The sequence below is a fragment of the Taudactylus pleione genome, unplaced genomic scaffold (assembly GCF_031769625.1).
Source record: "Taudactylus pleione unplaced genomic scaffold, aTauple2 ptg000893l, whole genome shotgun sequence".
Classification (NCBI taxonomy): Eukaryota; Metazoa; Chordata; class Amphibia; order Anura; family Myobatrachidae; genus Taudactylus; species Taudactylus pleione.
The window spans coordinates 1144643-1154152 of NW_028285294.1; the positions used below are offsets into that span (position 1 = coordinate 1144643).

General features: G+C 46.9%; 1 pseudogene; it reads right to left on the reverse strand.

Moving 5' to 3' along the window:
• Window positions 1-5506: 5506 nt before the first annotated feature.
• On the reverse strand, window positions 5507-6998 carry LOC148474113 (uncharacterized; annotated as a pseudogene).
• Between the last annotated feature and the right edge of the window lie 2512 nt (window positions 6999-9510).

Sequence of the window (9510 nt, forward strand, 5' to 3'; positions counted from 1 at the left end):
GCAGTATATGTGTAGTATGTATGCAGTGTGTGTAGTATGTATGCAGTGTGTGTAGTATGTATGTAGTGTGTGCAGTGTGTGTGTGTATGTATGCAGTGTATGTGTAGTATGTATGTAGTGTGTGTGTAGTGTGTATGCAGTATATGTGTAGTATGTATGCAGTGTATGTGTAGTGTGCATGTAGTGTGTATGCAGTGTATGTGTAGTATGTATGTAGTGTGTGTGTAGTGTGTATGCAGTGTATGTGTAGTGTGTATGCAGTGTGTGTGTAGTGTGTATGCAGTATATGTGTAGTATGTATACAGTATATGTGTAGTATGTAGTGTGTATACAGTGTCTGTAGTGTGTATGCAGTATATATGTAGTGTGTATACAGTGTCTGTAGTATGTATACAGTATATGTGTAGTGTGTATGCAGTGTGTGTAGTGTGTATGCAGTGTGTGTGTGTAGTGTGTATGCAGTGTATGTGTAGTATGTATGCAGTGTGTGTGTAGTGTGTATGCAGTGTGTGTGTAGTGTGTATGCAGTATATGTGTAGTGTGTATGCAGTGTATGTGTAGTATGTATGCAGTGTGTGTGTAGTGTGTATGCAGTGTGTGTGAGTAGTGTGTATGCAGTATATGTGTAGTATGTATGCAGTGTGTGTAGTATGTATGTAGTGTGTGTGTGTATGCAGTGTATGTGTAGTATGTATGTAGTGTGTGTGTAGTGTGTATGCAGTATATGTGTAGTATGTATGCAGTGTATGTGTAGTGTGCATGTAGTGTGTATGCAGTATATGTGTAGTATGTATGCAGTGTATGTGTAGTATGTATGTAGTGTGTGTAGTGTGTATGCAGTGTATGTGTAGTGTGTATGCAGTATATGTGTAGTGTGTATGTAGTATGTATGCAGTGTGTGTGTAGTGTGTATGCAGTATATGTGTAGTATGTATGTAGTGTGTATGCAGTATATGTGTAGTATGTATGTAGTATGTATGCAGTGTGTGTGTAGTGTGTATGCAGTATATGTGTAGTATGTATGCAGTATGTATGTAGTATGTATGCAGTGTGTGGTATGTATGCAGTATATGTGTAGTATGTATGCAGTAATGTGTAGTATGTATGTAGTGTGTATGCAGTATGTGTGTAGTATGTATGCAGTGTGTGTGTAGTGTGTATGCAGTGTATGTGTAGTATGTATGCAGTATATGTGTAGTATGTATGCAGTATATGTGTAGTATGTATGCAGTATATGTGTAGTATGTATGCAGTATATGTGTAGTGTGTATGCAGTGTATGTGTAGTATGTATGTAGTGTGTGTGTAGTGTGTATGCAGTATATGTGTAGTATGTATGCAGTATATGTGTAGTATGTATGCAGTGTATGTGTAGTATGTATGTAGTGTGTGTGTAGTGTGTATGCAGTATATGTGTAGTATGTATGTAGTGTGTATGCAGTATATGTGTAGTATGTATGTAGTATGTATGCAGTGTGTGTAGTGTATGTGTAGTATGTATGCAGTATATGTGTAGTATGTGTGTAGTGTGTATGCAGTGTGTGTGTAGTGTGTATGCAGTGTATGTGTAGTGTGTATGCAGTGTATGTGTAGTATGTATGCAGTGTATGTGTAGTATGTATGTAGTGTGTGTGTAGTGTGTATGCAGTATGTGTGTAGTATGTATGTAGTGTGTATGCAGTATATGTGTAGTATGTATGTAGTATGTATGCAGTGTGTGTGTAGTATGTATGCAGTATGCAGTATATGTGTAGTATGTATGCAGTATATGTGTAGTATGTATGCAGTGTATGTGTAGTATGTATGTAGTGTGTATGCAGTATGTATGCAGTGTATGTGTAGTATGTATGCAGTATATGTGTAGTATGTATGCAGTATATGTGTAGTATGTATGCAGTATATGTGTAGTATGTATGCAGTGTATGTGTAGTATGTATGTAGTGTGTATGCAGTATATGTGTAGTATGTATGTAGTATGTATGCAGTGTGTATGCAGTGTATGTGTAGTATGTATGCAGTATGTGTAGTATGTATGCAGTATATGTGTAGTATGTATGTAGTGTGTGTGTAGTGTGTATGCAGTGTATGTGTAGTATGTATGCAGTATATGTGTAGTATGGATGCAGTGTATGTGTAGTATGTATGTAGTGTGCATGTAGTACATCGTGTAGTGCGGTCTCATCGCCTGATCTTATGCGCAGCATGTAAGATCAGGCGATGCGGCTGACGTTCCCATGCAGCGCTATGCGGGGGGGACCACCGTATCAGGCAGTCGGGCATCAAATTGCCCAGTGTGTATGGACTGCCCGATATGTCGGCCCTGGGTTCGTCTGCGACATCGCTGGGTAGACACATCATTTAGTGTGTACCCAGCTTAAGGGCAGATGATCACATCACACTGCACAGCCCTCGTTTTCCCCACTGTATATTTGTATATATATAATATATGAATTGCACTTACCTCCCGCTGCATGGGGAGACTCTGTGTCCAGGGGTACATTGTGCAGGTCATTGATGGAGTCCACAGCCAGCAGGCAGACATCAGACAGAGCATCGGGTCCCTCAGCCATAAAGCCGCTGGCTAAGGATAGAACAAGTGATGGTGACTGAGGCAGAGCGGAAATGAGGAGCCATAACAATAAGCCGTGAGGACAATGGTGTGAGGGGACGGGCCAGGAGGGGAGCACACTGCCCATTATAGGGATGGCCGGAATGTTTGGGAGGATATAAATAGCACAGTGATAAATGGAAGCAGCTCACCTCCCCCTCCTGGGAAAACAATCAGTCACTAAATACCCCTGAGGGCAGAAGACAATGCAGGCCGCCTGTTACTAGTTACATATTGCAGGTTATTGTCCTCAGTGGAAGACCCAACCATTACTTATTATCCACAGCGTTCTCACTACTGCGAATGTTGCCTTTATTCATAGGCGTCAGCTGCCACACTGCATCCTCATCCATAGGCTTCAATGGGAAGGTGCCCCCTAGCGCCACACTGCTTCCTCATCCATAGGCTTCAATGGGAAGGTGCCCCCTAGCGCCACACTGCTTCCTCATCCATAGGCTTCAATGGGAAGGTGCCCCCTAGCGCCACACTGCTTCCTCATCCATAGGCTTCAATGGGAAGGTGCCCCCTAGCGCCACACTGCTTCCTCATCCATAGGCTTCAAGGGGAAGGTGCCCCCTAGCGCCACACTGCTTCCTCATCCATAGGCTTCAAGGGGAAGGTGCCCCCTAGCGCCACACTGCTTCCTCATCCATAGGCTTCAATGGGAAGGTGCCCCCTAGCGCCACACTGCTTCCTCATCCATAGGCTTCAATGGGAAGGTGCCCCCTAGCGCCACACTGCTTCCTCATCCATAGGCTTCAATGGGAAGGTGCCCCCTAGCGCCACACTGCTTCCTCATCCATAGGCTTCAATGGGAAGGTGCCCCCTAGCGCCACACTGCTTCCTCATCCATAGGCTTCAATGGGAAGGTGCCCACTAGCGCCACACTGCTTCCTCATCCATAGGCTTCAATGGGAAGGTGCCCCCTAGCGCCACACTGCTTCCTCATCCATAGGCTTCAATGGGAAGGTGCCCCCTAGCGCCACACTGCTTCCTCATCCATAGGCTTCAATGGGAAGGTGCCCCCTAGCGCCACACTGCTTCCTCATCCATAGGCTTCAATGGGAAGGTGCCCCCTAGCGCCACACTGCTTCCTCATCCATAGGCTTCAATGGGAAGGTGCCCCCTAGCGCCACACTGCTTCCTCATCCATAGGCTTCAATGGGAAGGTGCCCCCTAGCGCCACACTGCTTCCTCATTCGTATATTTCAATGGGAAGGTGCCCCCTAGCGCCCAATTGCCATGAAAACAAAAAAGCAACATTATTAACCTTACGGCCCCCTGTAAGTAAATAACAGCCGTACAAATGTAAATGATTTAGTAAAGTGGGGAGAGGTATGAGAATACAACAATTCACCAGGACTCACCGTACGGCTATAAGTTATTACTAAAGTACTGACAGGACCACAGTTACTGGACTATGACTCCCAGTATGTTGCGCTTTGTACAATGCAATGATCAACATTTCTATAATCTGTGACAGAAATGTCCTCACTGATCGGGATGGAGGGCTGGGGTGTGATAAATTCTGCAACAAGCTCAACACTGGCCTCAGGGAGGGTCCTAGATCTACTGTAGATTAGGATGGGTTTGGCAGATGTACTATTGTGCACATTAATGCTTTGCTGGAAAAGTTTTGTTTGTTTGAAAAGGTCCCAGACTGCACACCCTGATTATATATAATGGGAGGTGCTAGTCCAGACTGAAGGCGTCTCCTTTCCTTCAGGTGTGTAATAAAGCACATTACGTGCAGTATGTAGGAAAGGTCCCAGACTGCACACCCTGAATATATATATAATGGGAGGTGCTAGTCCAGACTGAGGGTGTCTCCTTTCCTTCAGGTGTGTAATAAAGCACATTACATGCAGTATGTAGGAAAGGTCCCAGACTCCACACCCTGAATATATATAATGGGAGGTGCTAGTCCAGACTGAGGGCATCTCCTTTCCTTCAGGTGTGTAATAAAGCACATTACATGGAGTATGTAGGAAAGATTCCTGGACTGCACACCCTGAATATATATAATGGGAGGTGCTAGTCCAGACTGAGGGCGTCGCCTTTCCTTCAGGTGTGCAATAAAGCACATTACATGGAGTATGTAGGAAAGGTTCCTGGACTGCACACCCTGTCTATATATATATAATGGGAGGTGCTAGTCCAGACTGAAGGCGTCTCCTTTCCTTCAGGTGTGTAATAATAGGATTTTGGTACTTACCGATAAATCCCTTTCTCCGATTCCACAGGGGACACTGGAGCCTCAGTACAATGGGGTATAGAAGCAGGTTAGCCGGGAGCTGGCACCTTTAATAAAAAAAAAATCTTGAAAGGTGGCTAGCTCCTCCCCCTCTACGTGTGCTTGCCAGACCAAGTGGCTGCTCGACAAAGCTGGTTTAAAGAAACCCCAAGAGCAGCCGCCCATGAATGGCCTACCGAGCGCGTATTATGCGCTGTAATAGAAGCCGGTGGTTGCCTGGAAGCCACCACATAAGCCTGTTTGATAGTCAGACGAATCCATCTGGAAATAGTTGGTTTTGAAGCCGGCCAACCTGGTCGGGCCAAATCAAACCGAACAAACAAAACATCCGATTTACAGAGCGAAGCAGTCCTGTCGACATAAATCCGGAGCGCTCTGACTACATCTAAGGATCTAGAAGCTGGAGTGTCATCCTTAAACACAGGAACCACAATTGGTTGATTTATATGAAAAGCAGAGACTACCTTTGGAAGAAAGGATTTGTGTGTGCGTAATTCTGCCCTATCTTCATGGAAAATGAGATAAGGAGGACGGCATGATAAAGCCCCCAGTTCGGAGACCCGCCTCGCTGAGGCGAGTGCCAAAAGGAGAACCACCTTCCAAGTTAAGTACTTTAACTCCACCCTCTGTAGCGGCTCGAAGGTCTCAGACAGGAGAAAAGCCAATACCAAATCTAAGTCCCATGGTGCCGTAGGAGGCACAAATGGAGGCTGAAGCCTGACTACTCCTTGGAGAAAAGTCTGGATATCTGGTAATAAGGCCAATTTTCTCTGGAAGAAAATGGATAACGCGGATATTTGTACCTTTAAGGAACCCAGGCGAAGACCTGCCGTTAAGCCAGTCTGAAGGAAAAGAAGTAGACGTGATACCTTAAAAACTAATGGAGGTGAATTGCGTCTTTCACACCAGGTGACATAAGCTTTCCATATGCGATAGTAATGCTGAGACGCAACCTCCTTGCGAGCCCTAATCATGGTAGGAATTACACTTGACGGGATTCCCTTCTGTCTAAGAACGGCCCTTTCAGTAGCCATGCCGTCAAACGAAGCCGCCTTAAGTCTTGATAAATAAATGGCCCCTAAAGCAGGAGGTCGTCTTGAAGAGGAAGCGGCCACGGCTCGTCTACCAACAGATTCCTTATCTGCGAGTACCACGCTCTTCTGGGCCAATCTGGTGCTATGAACAGCACTCTGACATTCTCGCGTTTGATTCTCTGAAGTAAGCGAGGAATTAGCGGGAAAGGAGGGAATAAGTATACGTAGTGGAACCTCCACTGTGTTGTTAGGGCATCCACTGCTGCTGCCTGTGAGTCTCTGGTCCAGGAACAGTAAATTGGTAATTTGTGGTTCAACCTCGATGCCATGAGATCGGCCTGTGGACGACCCCATCTGAGAGTTAGTTGGTGAAATACCTGAGGATTGAGCGACCATTCCCCTGGATGAATATCTTGCCGACTGAGATAATCGGCCTCCCAGTTTTCCACTCCTGGAATGAAGATGGCAGAGATTGCCACTGCGAATTCCTCTGTCCGATGCAGGATTCTGCCTACTTCCTTCATGGCGGCTCTGCTCTTGGTGCCGCCCTGTCTGTTGATAAAGGCGACCGCTGTGGCATTGTCCGACTGTACTCGGACTGCCTGACCCTGCAACAGAGGCTGCGCCAGTTGGAGAGCATAAAATATTGCTCTTAACTCTAGAATATTTATGGGTAGACCTGCCTCCCTTTGAGTCCAGTGCCCCTGAAAATGTCTTCCCTGGGTCACTGCTCCCCACCCTCTTTGACTTGCGTCTGTGGTGAGGAGAATCCAATCCCATACTGCGAACAGTCGTCCCGTCAGCAAGTGCGAGGGATTCAACCACCAAATTAGAGATGTTCTCGTCTGGGGAGACAAGAGGACTCGCTGGTGGAGAAATAGGTGGGATCCTGACCACTGGGAAAGAAGGTCCAACTGAAAGAGGCGGGCATGAAATCTTGTATATTGAATTGCCTCTAAGGTCGCCACCATCTTTCCCAGCAGGCGGATACAGAGATGTACTGATACTCTGCGATGTCGCAAAATCAGAAGCACCATGCTTTGAATGGAGGAGACCTTGTCCTGGGGCAGAAATACCTTCCCTTCCGCTGTGTCCAATATCATGCCCAGGAACAGCAGACGCTGTGTCGGAGTCAAGGAGGATTTTTTTAAATTTAGGATCCACCCGTGTTGCAAGAGAAGCTTCTCGGTTAATTGAATGTCTATTAACAATTGAGCTACTGCCGGAGCCTTGATCAGTAGGTCGTCTAGATATGGGACAATGACTACCCCCTGAATTCGCAGCAGAGCCACCATGACGGCCATGACCTTTGTGAACACCCTTGGTGCCGACGAAAGACCGAAAGGTAGTGCCTGAAATTTCCAATGCGAATCTAGGACCGCAAATCGAAGAAATGCTTGATGAGGAGGCCAGATAGGGATTATGTCTAGGGACACAAGAAACTCGTCTTTCTCGAGTCCTGCTATAACAGAGTGGAGAGACGCCATCTTGAACCTGATGGTTCGAAGATAAGGGTTGAGATCCCTGAGATTGAGAATGGGTCTCATAGAGCTGTCCGGCTTGGGCACCACAAACAAGCTGGAATAAAAACCCTGACCTCTCTGATGGGTCGGAACTTCCACTACCACCTGGGACAATAGCAGCTTCTGTATTGCTTCTAGAATAACCTCCCTTTTTTCTGATGCCAGAGGTAAACTGGTTGTGAAAAAACGAGAAGGCGGATCTATTCTGAAGTCCAACTTCAGACCGTGTGTAATGATGTCCTTGGCCTCATTCGTCCTGGCAAGACTTGATCCACACTTCCCTGAAATGTAAAAGACGAGCTCCCACCCTCTGATCTCCCAACTGAGAAATGAGAGTCATGCGGAGGGCTTTGCTGTTGTCTTGTCCTGCTGGGATCCAGATGAAGCTGATGTTGCAGTTCTACCACGGCCTCTAGATCCGCGGGAGAAAGCCGGAGCTCCACTGGAGCGTCCTCTAAACCTGCTGGGGGGACGAAAGGACCGAAAGGAAGGTCCCGCAGAAGGTCGCCTCGGAGGGGGAGCCGCAGATGGTAGGTAAGTGGATTTCCCACCGGTAGCCTGTGAGATCCACTTATCCAACTCCGTCCCGAAAAGAAATTCTCCGGTAAAAGGAAGAGCTTCTACAGCTCTCTTGGACTTGACGCAGCCAAAGGGCTCTTCTGGCTGATATAGCTAAAGCCGAAGATCTAGCAGAAAGACCACATATGTCCTTAGAGGCTTCCCCAAGGAAAGCGGCCGATTCTGCAATCTGCTCAGCCAGCTGAATGAGATCTTCCGTCTGCGATCCTGACCTAAGACCTTCTGCAAGCTGTGTAGCCCAGGCTTCGACAGCTTTATTAACCCAACAGCTAACCAGTACTGGACGCTGTGACACTCCTGCCACTGTATAAATGGATTTTAGCGTGTTTTCCAGCTTTCTGTCGGAGGACTCCTTCAAGGAAACAGCCCCCGGAACGGGAAGCACCATCTTTTTAGAAAAGCGGGATACTGAGGGATCTACAGATGGGGGAGTTTCGCATAATTTCCTACTATCTGGTGGAAATGGATAATAGGATAAAATCTTCTTAGAGATTTGAAGCCTCTTATCAGGGTGTTTCCACGCTGAGGTCAGGATATCATCCAACTCCTCTGAAGCTGGTAAAGTGACAGCCTGTCAAAATCTCTTTCCAAAAATAGACGGTTTAGAAGACACCTCTGAGTCCTCTATGTGTAAAGCCTGGCGTACCGCAGTGATTAATGCATCTACGCCCTGTGATATAGGTTCCGATTATCAGGAAACTGAACCTCTTCCTGAACCTCGCCCTCCTCGGGTTCCTGCGCTTCCTCATCATCCCAATGTAAAGGATTCTGAATAAGTCTCTTATTAGGGACATTATATAACGAGGCAGCAGGAGGGGCCTGGGACATAACTTTAGTAAGTCCCTCCACAGATTTGGCTAAAGACCGTGCCCAATCTGGCTCAGGTGATCTCTGTGTGATCACCTCCCTGTCTCTACGAGCAGCTTCAAGCTCATCAGAGAGTCTAGTCATAACCGAAGTTATCTGATCAGACCATAACGGCTGGGATGGAGTGTCGGCAGCCTGTCACTTGTCACACAGCAGAGAGGAGGTAGATTGCTGTGTGAACTTCTCTGCGCATCTTTTGCATGAGAAGGACTTTTGTGCAGCCTTAGATCCCTTAGAAGCCATGCTGCAGCACCCACACACCACACATACAGTATGTGAGAGACAGATATAGAGACTATAACCAAGGGGGGCAGAGAGGGAGATTGCTAAGCCCCCTAGCAGCTCTATAATAGAGCTATAACAGCCCTTAAAAGCAAATTTGTACCGGTCTTATCAGGTGCAGTCTCCAGGAGCAGCCCTATTCTCTAAAATGGCCCCCAGCGTCTACTACAGAAGCGCTGGGGATGCTGGGAGGCAGGAGCAGAAGACGGACTTAAGCTCCGCCCCCTCCGCTATGGCGCCTTCACCGCGCTAGCGCTTGCTGCTCATTGCTCGCCTGAATGAAGTATATAGGGGGAGGAGCTAGCCACCATTCAAGGTTTTTTTTTTATTAAAGGTGCCAGCTCCCGGCTAACCCACTTCTATA